Below are 12025 nucleotides of genomic sequence, written 5' to 3'. Positions count from 1 at the left end.
TTCTGTTAAGTTAAATTTGACATCAGGGTTTATTGTAGTTGCGGGAAAATAAAATTTACCACGAAGATCTTTATATTAAGAGTTAGAATACTTCAACAATCAGTTACCTTTAAACCAATAAACTGAATCAATCTCTGGGGTCCTGCCTTTAAAGGAGGCAGCAATAAGTAAAGATGGTATCTCCCATCTCATTGGAAAGCTCTTCGGAATTTCGTCACCTTTTTTATCCGTTCTTTTAATTATTTATTTACATATTGGTTTGCTTGTTGGGATTGTGTCACAATCAAATAAACAGCAAATGAAGAAATTATAGGAAAAAAAGAAAAGAAAAACAGGGGTTGTTGAAGCTCCAAATACACACTTTATTTTCAATATAAATTCAAAGCATTAAAAAATATTATCAGAAAAGTTAAAGAAGCATAAACTTTGATCCTTGCAGTAGACATTTCACTAACGATGTGATGTTATGGCCTTCTTTATTAATACAAATTTACTTTTTAGTTTTTACCTTTGACACGCATGCTATGGTTAGCTTCAACATAACTCTGCCAACATATATAATAATATTATATTCTCCGACCAGACCAAACAATGTCTTTAAAAACATCCATGACGTGTGGATATGAAAATTTGTGTCCGTCACATTAAGCTTTTTTTTGCTTCACAAATACTTCATCTTTCTGTTGGCTGCTGAGCACTTCCCCCATTCAAACCGAAATTTAGATTGCATTTTGCACTCTAAATTACTTTTTATTTGCTGAAAATTTCATCTATTTAACTTTTAACCAGAGAATAATACTTGACATGCCATATATATCTCATGCTTACGTATAAGAATCAATTTTTAATCGTAGAAATGGATAAATTTTTTAACAAGAACAGAGAAATTAAAATGCAATCTAACTCTAACTCTAAATTCAGGGGCTTCTAGGGTACTTTTACTTAGAGCTAGGCCCTTATAAACAACTATGAGCTTGCCAACTTAAACCTAAAACTAGACCCCAACCCTAAACTTGAAACTAAATCATTGGACTACGACCTTTGCACAAAAAAAAAGGACTTAGACATAGGCCCCTTATAAAACAAGGATGAACTTTTACTATTGATGCACTGCTGGTCTATATAACAATCAATCATTGCAAAGAAACCACCTACACTACTGCAAATGTAAGCCACCTACACTACTCCAAACCAAAAGATTAAAAGGGCGAAATCTTGCTCGATTCAAGGTTTTCAAAAGCACTAAATGATTTTTCAAGTTTCTGTATCTACATAAGCAGCAATTTATATGAAGCTTTAGCCAACAAAATGTCAGTCAACTATATAATAAGCTATATTAAGAGAATCTCTAGTAACCAGAGATAAAACTTCAACAGGACATACCTTTTTCCGAAGTTTTCAACCTTGACGTGCCTAGCCAAGCTAGAGAGTGCATGATCCATCGTAAAATCATCAAATACGAGGTTAACAACAATTGTTCATTCACTCAACATAAGCACATCAAATCTATTCTATTTTATACTCAAAGAAGAATATGAACATCGGCCTTTTTTTCTTCATACACCAACAAGAAAGCCTCAAGGTATAACTTTGGAATCGTTCGAGACAAAGTACCAGTCCAAATGTCGAATTCAACACAAAAACAAGAAACAATCAACCAGTTATGCCAGCATATTTATTTGTCAACAATGAAAGCATATAAACCGTATTCAAGTAAGCAATTACAGCATCTGCAAATGAATGTAACAGATATGCAACATCACCAAAATTCAATGCTTTAGGACATTTACAACATCACAAAAAAATCAATGTACCGGCAAATCCAGGGGCGATATTAGCAGTGTATTTATAAAGAAAGCAAGTGGGAAATACTGTATTCCACTACACCATACTCGTAATAAACACAAAAGCAACTAAATAAGACAAAATTTCTACGCAAATCGATCGAACAAAACGGAAAAACAATCACAATTGTAACCGAAATGAATCTAATTATTCAATCCCTAAGTCCATAAAAGATCAAAAGTTTCCAAATAGACAAGAGATCAAAAACTTAAATAAACATGCAACTATGATTCAAGTCAACTAAATATTGATTTTTTGTTTTTCACTACAACATCCAAAAACCAAGGAAGAACAACAATCCTTCCTATTCCATCATGTTCCACTTTTATTCAAATATACAAAGATACAAAAATCTAATCTTTTTTCCACCTTTTTGTACAAGAAAGCTAAACAAAAACAACTCACCTCCATTTCCATTTCCACCATTGATGCATTGATTCATCCAATAGCATGGTTTCCACTCAAAGTTTGAACCAAATTCGAAAGATATCGTTTAATCTTCTCATTTTCTTCTTCCACTAACCCCATACAAATCCCTAAAACCCCTTGTTTTCTTGCTTCAAAACAAAAAATTTCACTATAATTACACAAACAATTCAAAGTAAATAACCCATATTGAACCCTCTTGAACTCCCATTCTTTAAAACCTTAACCAAAACCTTAACACACCCGTTAACTTTCATCATTTCTTCTCTTCCTTCTTTGCATTTAACCAATAATCCCAACACTTCAATAGCCCGTTCCAACCCTAAATCCAATAAATTTATCAATATAGGCACAGCACCACAATCGATAGCTCTTCTTCTATTATCAGTAAATGAACAAATTGCATATAAAGCTGTTGCTGCCTCTTTCTTTTCCCTTCCTTTACCTGCAATTAAAAGCCGAACCAATGCCGGAATCGCATCTGGGTATGCTCCGATCGTCGCTTTATTCACTTCAACAACGGCTAAACTAGTTATAATCGTTGCAGCTATGGCTCTACAATCGGGTGAACCGATACGTAATATTTTAACGACCCGGTTTACCGCACCTTCTGCAACTAAACCCACTTTGTTATCATCATCTAGACTAAGATTAAGGAGCAAAGAAAGTGCCTTTTCTTGTAAAACCGGATCCTCCGAGTCAACAAACTTAAGAACAGCGGGTACAGCCCCAGACTCAGTGAGTTTACGGCGAAGCGACGAGTCACGCTTAGTGAGTCCGGCAAGATGAGTGAGCGAGTCAAGCTTGGTTCCAATAGGAGACGAAGGGGACGTCAAAGCAGAAACAAGGGTTTGTGGCTGAGAACAAGGTTGTGATTTCGAGGGGGAGACAAGGGTATAATTGGAAATCAAGGAACGAAGAGCATGGTTAGGGATAAGACACGGGTGTTCAGGTAAGGGAAGCTTGGTAATCGGACAAGTACGGTGACCGGAATCTAACCACCGTTGGATTGAAACCCGGTCGAAAGTATGACCCGATGAAAGAATAACGGGGTCAGACATTATTTCGAGAGATATTGGGCATTTAAAATCGTCCGGAAACTGAGTCGACATCGCGTTACCAACTCGGACAAAATGACTCAGCCCTTGTTCTAATCTCTCAAAGAGCTTTTAAAGAAGGGTTTTTATGAGGTTTTTGGAAACTGTGATGAGAGATTATGATTTTCTTTTTCATTTCAATTCACACAGACAAAAATTAAATAAAAAAAACAGACACCCAAAGGGCTTAGCTTGTGAAGGTTGGTTTTGGGTTGTGAAATGTCTACAATGCCCCTCTTATTAGCTTGAATTTTCGGATTAAGGACTTTGGGATAATTAAAGGGTATTAAGGACAATTTCATTAAAGAAGTTTTATTGATATATATAAAAGGTAGTTATAGCTTGTGAAATGACTACAACGCCGTTTAACTGAAAATACGCTGACGTGGCATTAAACTATTAAAAATAAAAATATCACAGTATTTATGAAATATAAGTATTTTTTATTTAACTTATAATTAATTTTAATTTTATAATACAAAAATAAATATTTTATATTTAAAATAGTGAGTTTATTGATTTTTTATTTACTAGAAAAAATATTTATAAATTAAAACAAGGCTTTGGATTTCATTAAATAATATTCTAAAGTCATTTTATCAAAATAAATTCAAAAAATAATATTCGATCGAATTAACCTCACCTTTAACCTACAATAATACGTATCATAAAAAATGGTATGAATGGCCAAATCATATTAGGGAAACTGTCTGAGTTGATCCATTGTCACGAAAGATAATGTCGAGAAGAACTCAAACATTGCGAACATATTTATATTCTAAATCCTTTATTTCTACACGCATACGCATGTGATAGAATTTTTAGTATATATAATTAATTTTTAAATTCGACTTAGTTGGATAATTTAATTTCATTCCAAACAATGATGTTGTTGAGAAACTAATTTCCATGGTTAATAAGAATATACTTTGTGTTTCCTTTTTCTCTCATAATTTTCACTTAAAACTTTCAATAATTTTTTTTGGAAAATTAAATTTTAAATATTCTATTTTAATGATATCAAGAATTTATTTAAAAATATCTTTTTATAAATTATCAATCAATACTCATGTGTTTCCAATTTTTACTTAATATATTGAACAGCTTTTTTTTCCTAAAATGGGAAAATTTCTCTTTAAACCCTTTAAAAGTTGTAAAATTATGAAATCACACTTTAGTCTTTCGAAAATGATGAAATTATAATTTAATCCTTAAAAACAATGATAAAAATTGCATTTTAAATTTTGTAGAAATTTATAATTTAATTTTGACCCCAAGAAAAATTTTCTAACTTTGCCCCCTTTATTTTAATATGATTATAATACATAAAAATATAAATACGATATACATACAAAAAAAATTAGATTCTTTTTATATACTTTGTCTAAACTACCCCTAATATCCTAATACCTAAAACGGAAGATATTATGTGCTTAAGTGTATACATATGGTAAAACTACCATGGAAGCTCTTGTACTAGGAATAAATTATATTTTGCCTCTTTTACTCAAAAAATGGACAAATCACTCCATGTACGTTAGATCAAGCAGTAAATTAGTCATTTCTGTTAAAAATTTCATTTAATTCTACTGTTAAAAAACGGCGTAGTTGACGTAATAAATAAATAATTGCACGCTACACGCCATGTGCACCTCATATTGATGTACAGTGACCAATTTTTAATAGTAAAAATTGATGAAATTTTTAACAAATGGACCAATTTACTATTTGATATAACATATAGGGACTAATTTGTCAATTTTTTGAGTAGAGTGGAAAAATTACAATTTGATTCCTAATACAAAAACCTCTATAATACTTTTATCTATTCGAACCAATATCCTTCAAATTATTACAACAACAACAATGTCAACCGAATTAAAACCCGATCCACAAAATGATCGGATTTAACATTTGCTGAGTTGGCACCAATTAGATTGAGAGTTTATTGGCGAAATATAAGGGGAAAGGAACTCTAGATTTTTGAGGGGCTTTAAAAAGTCATCATTCTCTCAACTTTTTCATTAATGACCATTAAAGCCTTATTTCCAGCATTAACGCATTGAGAGGGGTAAACTCGGTAACGCGTTTACCAATACGTAACGAAACGGACGGAACGGGAACGGAAGACAATAAATTGATTAGCATTGAAAAGGACACAACCAAAAGAAAAATGCTGTGGTGACCGAACAACGGCTCCCACGAGCCTCCGTTATTGGCTTGAAATTACTATTTCGTCCTTGAAATTAGTGGCACCCGTTTAAAGTCAACTCTTCTCAAAGTCCAAATTTGTGTGCCAAAGCATATTAGGATGACACGTGGATTTATATATTCTTTTATTTAATTTTCCACCTTGAAATTCCTCGTTTGTTTTTTCAAAATAAATTATTAATATTATGGTTTGATCCTTTTGTTAAGTCCTAACGTGATTGATAGAACAACCGGACAGTGCTATATATATCTCATACTGACCTCTCAAAAATAGAAAATTGACAATTCAGTCACCTTCATAAATATTGAAATTATAAATTAATATAAGGTAGAATTATAATTTGACATCTAACTTTAAAAATTTTAATAACCGGCAATTATATTTTAAACCTCTCAAAAAATTATAATTCAATTTCACCCCTTTAAGAAAATTTCTAAATTCACCTATGATTTTAATTTTTGAGTTCTTATTAACCATCTTTAAGGATAGAATGAAGAGTCGTCTAGTAGGGTAACTAGAGCTGAAGGTAAGAGGAGACGAAGAGTTTAAGTATGGGAGAGAGGCAGAATTAAAATGAGATCGCTCGACTCTAGCTCCAAACTTTGAGTCTTACATACTCTTAGTCCCTTGTCTAGAAATGCCATGTGTTAGACTACTATTGATGGGTTAGATGCAAATAATAAAGCGATTTCCCACAAAAGTTTTCACTCGTACTACTCCTGAGATTTACTACCTGAACTGATTTGACGATGTGTAACAAATATCATATTTAAAATATACAAATTTGTTATTCGAGATTTGTATTTCTTTTATGAAAAGGACATTTTGGCATGGAAAGTGTGGGGAAAGGCAGAGCACACACTTGTCCAAACGTTGGAGGGGGAGGGTCATGAACATTGATAATAATAGGCACAAACCACCTTAATTGAATTTTTTTTTTCTAATTTAAATTCGATAAAAAAATATTTTTATCGAATATTTGAACTTTGGGTCATCCTAATGTTTCTCTGGAAAAATTTTGGACCACGATAAATAATGACCCAAAAGATGAGTTTTGATTGAGTTAAAGTATCTAGAAGGTCTATACAAGCTTGACTACATATACAATTCTACTATAATTTTAATAATTGGAAGCTCGTATCTTCATACTCGTAAAAGGTGGAAAGCAAGCAGATTTACCTTCCGGCTATCGTTGTAATCGTGACATCATTTGAAGATACAATTTCTTGACCATTAGGAATAGGTTGCTCATCAATGGATCTTCTAAATGAACGATAAGTGGGTTGTCTTGCCTTGGGAAGTGTAGGAGCTTCGCTCTCAAGCATCAACACTACGGTTGCCATCGTCGGCCTATACGTTGCCGAGTCTTGCACACACAACATCCCTATATGTATGCATTTCAATGCTTCCTTTGGACAGCACGATTCCTGGATCAAAGGATCAACGATGTACATTGGTTTATCGTCCTCCCAAAGTTGCCATGCCTTGAAAAAAACAAAACAGTTTAATCAAATTCCATAAAACTAAACAAAATTAACTTTCTTCTTGTTTTCGCTACTTACGTATGCTATAAGACTTGTGTATTCGGATGAGCGAAAGCTTGTATTTCTTCGTCCACTAACGATTTCTAACAATAATACCCCAAAGCTATAAACATCTGATTTTATTGAAAACAAGCCTTCCATTGCATATTCAGGTGACATATATCCACTGCAATTTGAGAAAAAAAATATTATACCTATCAGTGAAATTGCTTGAAACTTGAGTTTTTTATGTTGATGCAAAAGGTGGTGTGAAGGAAGCTGAGGTCGATTCACCCTATTTAGGCAAAAACTGGTAAAAGTACCATGGAAGTCTTTGTACTAGAAGTTAGATTGCATTTTGTCCCCTCTACTTAAAAAAAGAGCAAATTAATACATGGTCATTTTGTTAAAGGTTTCATCCATTTCTACGATTAAAACTTATCATTGTACATTAATATGAGGTACACATGGCACACCAAGTGTAACTATCTAGTCATCCCATCAACCATGATAGTTTTTAAGAAATGGATGAAAATTTTAACCTAAAAGACTAATTTGCTCTTGGGTTTAACATACATAAACTAATTTACTCATTTTTTTAGTAAATGAGACAAAATTAGAGGTGCTCATGGGCCCGACCGGGCCCAGAAAAAAATTTCGGCCCGGGTCCTAGGCCCGCCCGGCCCGAAATATGGGCTTAGAATTTTGCCTAGGCCCGGCCCGGGAAAAAATTCATAAGCCCGGGCCCGGGCCCGGCCCGGCCCGTTTTTTAAATAAATATCAAAAATTTATTTTAAAAATTAAAACAAAAATTAAAAAATATATTTTAAAATTAAAAAAAATTAAAAAGTATTTTAAAAAAATTTAAAATTTTAAAAAATTTTAAAAAAGTATTTTAAAAGTAAAAATTTAAAAAAATAAAAATATTTATTATATTCGGGCCGGGCCCGGGCCAAAAAAGTAGTGCCCGAGGCCCGGCCCATTTTTTAATCGGGCCTCATTTTTTTGCCCAAGCCCATATTTTGGGCTTATATTTTTACCTAAACCCTCCCATATTTCGGGTGGGCCGTTGGGCCGGGCCGGGCTACCCGGCCCATGAGCACCTCTAGACAAAATGTGATCTAATTCGTAATACAAGAATTTTCATGATGCATTTATCATGAAAAATTGTATTGTATGTGTAGTGGAAGGAGAATTTTAGGGAAGAGGATGGTAAGGATGAAATTCGGAAAAGGGAGTCAATGAGCATGTGTGATTTGGCCACACGTCATCTCCTAATAAGTTTGTTGTTCTCTTCCGTGGTCTCTCGTTAGGTCAGTAATGTAACATAACAAAAGAGACATATATAGGTGGCGGAGCTAAGTGGTTGTGGTACTATAACAAGGTTGTCGGGTGGCAAAGTACATATATGTAACACATATCTATGAACATGTTAGTGCTTACTATGTGCCAACTACTCGAACCGTATTAGCTTCATTTTGGTTACCCCCAAATATTCTAGCCATGCCAAAGTCGGAAATCTTTGGGTTCATTTCAGCATCTAACAAGATGTTGCTAGCCTTTAAGTCTCTATGAATTATTCTAAGCCTCGAATCTCGATGAAGGTAAAGAAGTCCTCTTGCAATGCCTTCGATGATGCCGACTCGGGTTCTCCAGTCCAACACTGCTTGCTTGGCTGCCACAAAGTTTTATGATCATACACGGTACTACAAGAAAAATGAAAAACTAGAGCAACACCAGAAACATACCGAAAAGGAAGTTATCCAAACTTTTATTGGGCATATATTCATAAATCAACATCTTTTCTTCCCCTTGAATACAGCAGCCCAATAATCTAACAAGGTTCCTATGTTGCAATTTGGCAAGTAGTATAATCTCATTTTTGAACTCCTCTAACCCTTGCCCTGACTGTCTTGAAAGCCTCTTTACAGCTATTTCTTGTCCTCCAGGAAGCTCTCCCTGTTCGATTAAAACAAACGGTAACTGTTATCACGTTCAGAATCGACCCGGGTTTCAGTACGTCTTCCCCATGTTTCCCTATAAACCAACCTTTTCGCAACACAACAAAGGCTAGATAGGTCGGTGGGGTACTCAAAGAAGACAATACTTTCATGACCAAAATCCCAATGTATAGGACAATACGGGCAAGACATACTGAAACCCGGGTTGTTTTGCATTGCCATTATGACGGATTTGTGACACTTACCTTGTATACAGCACCAAAACCTCCCTGCCCAAGTTTATTTTCTTCACAAAAATTGTTGGTTGCAGCTGCCACAGTGCTGAAATTGAAAATTGGTAACTCTGGTCGATTAACTTGATTCCCATCTATAAGAATATCAGATGGTCCTGAAAAATCTGCTGAAAATTCCGTGCTAAACTCAATGAAAACGACCGCATCCTTGTCCTTGCAACACACCATTGATGAAACTGCAAACAAACATACTCAAACTCGGATGCAAGTAACGAATACGAGTGTTGAACATGAATTCAAAGTTAACGAGTAAAGTTCCGTACCTTTAAGTTTCTTCTTGTATCTCCATAATAGCCATAGAAATGCCACCAAGAAACACGCTCCCACCAGAGAAATTATAACTATCACACCATTAGATATCTTCTTCTTGTCATCTACGTTTGTAAAGTGAAATTCAAAGGTGTTAAACAAGTCATATGTACATAAATGATGGGATTTCACTAATATATCAAACAATCATGTCATGAACAAGAAAAAAAGCAAGTTTCAGGGATCAAAAAGTACCTAAATCGGAATGATTGAGGCGGTAAAAGAACTGTATGGGTCCACTTTGATCAATATGTTGAACATCAACTAAATCTCCAACCCATATCATACATCCAATGCCATAAACATATGCATATGCAGTACATGAACAATTTCCTAAGCAACTTTGTCTACAATCATCTCTGCTCTTTACAGGTATGTTCGAAAAATCGGGTAACTTCATACACTTCATTCGTTTAAACCCATCCGGTTTACCCCTTTGGCATTCCAGTTCAGTCCTCCGTTCACATCCGCCGGACCAATTCCCTTTACTCCATTGATCTTCAAACTTTGGCCTAAACCCTTCTAAACAATTACAAGTACTTGAAGAAACAAAGTTATCACATGTTGCATAATTCCCACAATGGTTATAAAGATCACATTTGTTACCAGGTTGTGATAGCAACACAGTCCAATTCTTCCCATCCCACCTCAACAGTCGTTCCGTCCCGTCATAGCCGATATGGAACCGTGACAAAGCCGAAGAGTTCGACGGCTTATACATAAAATACCGTGTCCCGTTTTCATCAGTCTCTGAAAGCTTGAATCCATACAAGAAACTAGCAGTGTTACTCATGTTAGAAACACCTGTGAAAATCACTTCGTTCCATTGACCACTTCTCCATCTTCTTCTTCCACTTTGATCCCATATTACAATCTGTGGACCTCCATTAGGAATTATTCCAGCACTGTAGTTTCCATATGAAGGATCAATGGCTGATCTCCATGACCTGAAAAAACGAACCTCCCCCATTGATAAACTCACAGGTAATTTCATACCAGGCAAAAATGTATCAGTTGGATGAATGAAAGCTGTCCCAAATCACCTCACTGGTATCATTATTCAACAACTCCAAATTCCCATTTTTTTGTAATCTTGCAGATGAGGTGTTTGATAGAATACCTGGAACACCAGACGACCAAACTAAATTTCTATTCCCATCAAGAACAACCAAGTTACCATCAATCCCAATCCTCAAAACACCATTTGTGTTAACCATTGGTTTATCTCTATTTGCAACCCAAACAACAGCTTCCATATCAACCTTATACCATATCCCAACATATCTAAACCTTGAATTTTCAGGGCTGAAAAATCCCAATTCGAAAACCCCATCACTAGACACCAACTTGTCACCATCTTTCATCGTTTTACCTTGTCGGATTATATCAGTTCCATAGCAAAACCGAGCTAAACAACATAAAAGAAAGATTAATGAAGAAACAAAAAACGGGGTTTTGTTCTTGGTTTCCATATCATATTCTTTTGAGAAATTGCAGAGATTGTTATTACTTCCTTAGAACAAAAATAGATGTTAACTATATGCGTATATGAACACAGAATAGAAGATTCAAAGGGCGTGTCTGGAAAATTATTCCCTCTTTCCACTTTGTGAACCATCAAAATCACTTTTTTACAATGGGAAATGTTAGTGGATTTGAAGTTTTTGACCATGGAAATAGATATCGACAAAGTGATATTTGTTGTTCAATGAACTTAGCTCTCCACGGCTTCTTCCACCACCAAACTTAGTACATATCTAAGCATGAGTCATGTGTTTTATCATGTAAGGGTTAATTTCATCATATGTCCTCAAACCATGATCTAGATTTTAAATTGTTCCTTAAATTTCAATTTTTTTTTAATTGAGTTCTATAAGTATGAGTATCTTATCCATTAACTCATTTTGTTAGCCTAGCTGTCATGGCATGGTCCACGTGGATTAAATTTTAAATGCATCTATGCCTATTGTATGGATAACTTGCATAGATGGACCGTGCCCCCCCCCCCAAAATAAAAGAAAAAATTTGAGAAATCATGAAATTCTCATTGTACGAAAATTTTAATTAAACTCAATTAAAATATATAAAATTTCTCATTAATCTTACAAAAATTTAAAAATTTTAACTAGACCACCATTTTTTTAGAAAAAAATTCTCATTAAACTCTTAAAATCTTTGAAAATTTTATTAACCCCAAAAACTTAATCCCTGAATTCGTCTGTGATAACTTGTAACATTCCTTTTAAATTTCCTAAATGTCATATTTGAAGTAGCATTTGATGCATAAGCTGGCTACTAGGCTGACGATGTGAGCTAATTGATATGATATTGATTCTTTATTAACTTAATTAGAACTAGG

At 34.4% G+C, this 12025-nt stretch overlaps 2 pseudogenes; both read right to left on the bottom strand.

Moving 5' to 3' along the window:
* Nucleotides 1–2075: 2075 nt before the first annotated feature.
* LOC121218698 (U-box domain-containing protein 8-like) lies at nt 2076–3533 on the bottom strand (annotated as a pseudogene).
* A 3083-nt stretch (nt 3534–6616) lies between these two features.
* LOC107960190 (G-type lectin S-receptor-like serine/threonine-protein kinase B120) lies at nt 6617–11378 on the bottom strand (annotated as a pseudogene).
* Nucleotides 11379–12025: the final 647 nt, after the last annotated feature.

The sequence above is a fragment of the Gossypium hirsutum genome, chromosome D06 (genome assembly GCF_007990345.1).
Source record: "Gossypium hirsutum isolate 1008001.06 chromosome D06, Gossypium_hirsutum_v2.1, whole genome shotgun sequence".
NCBI classification, from domain to species: domain Eukaryota; kingdom Viridiplantae; phylum Streptophyta; class Magnoliopsida; order Malvales; family Malvaceae; genus Gossypium; species Gossypium hirsutum.
Note: the sequence above shows the minus strand (reverse complement) of the source record. Positions and strands in the feature narration are given on the sequence as shown.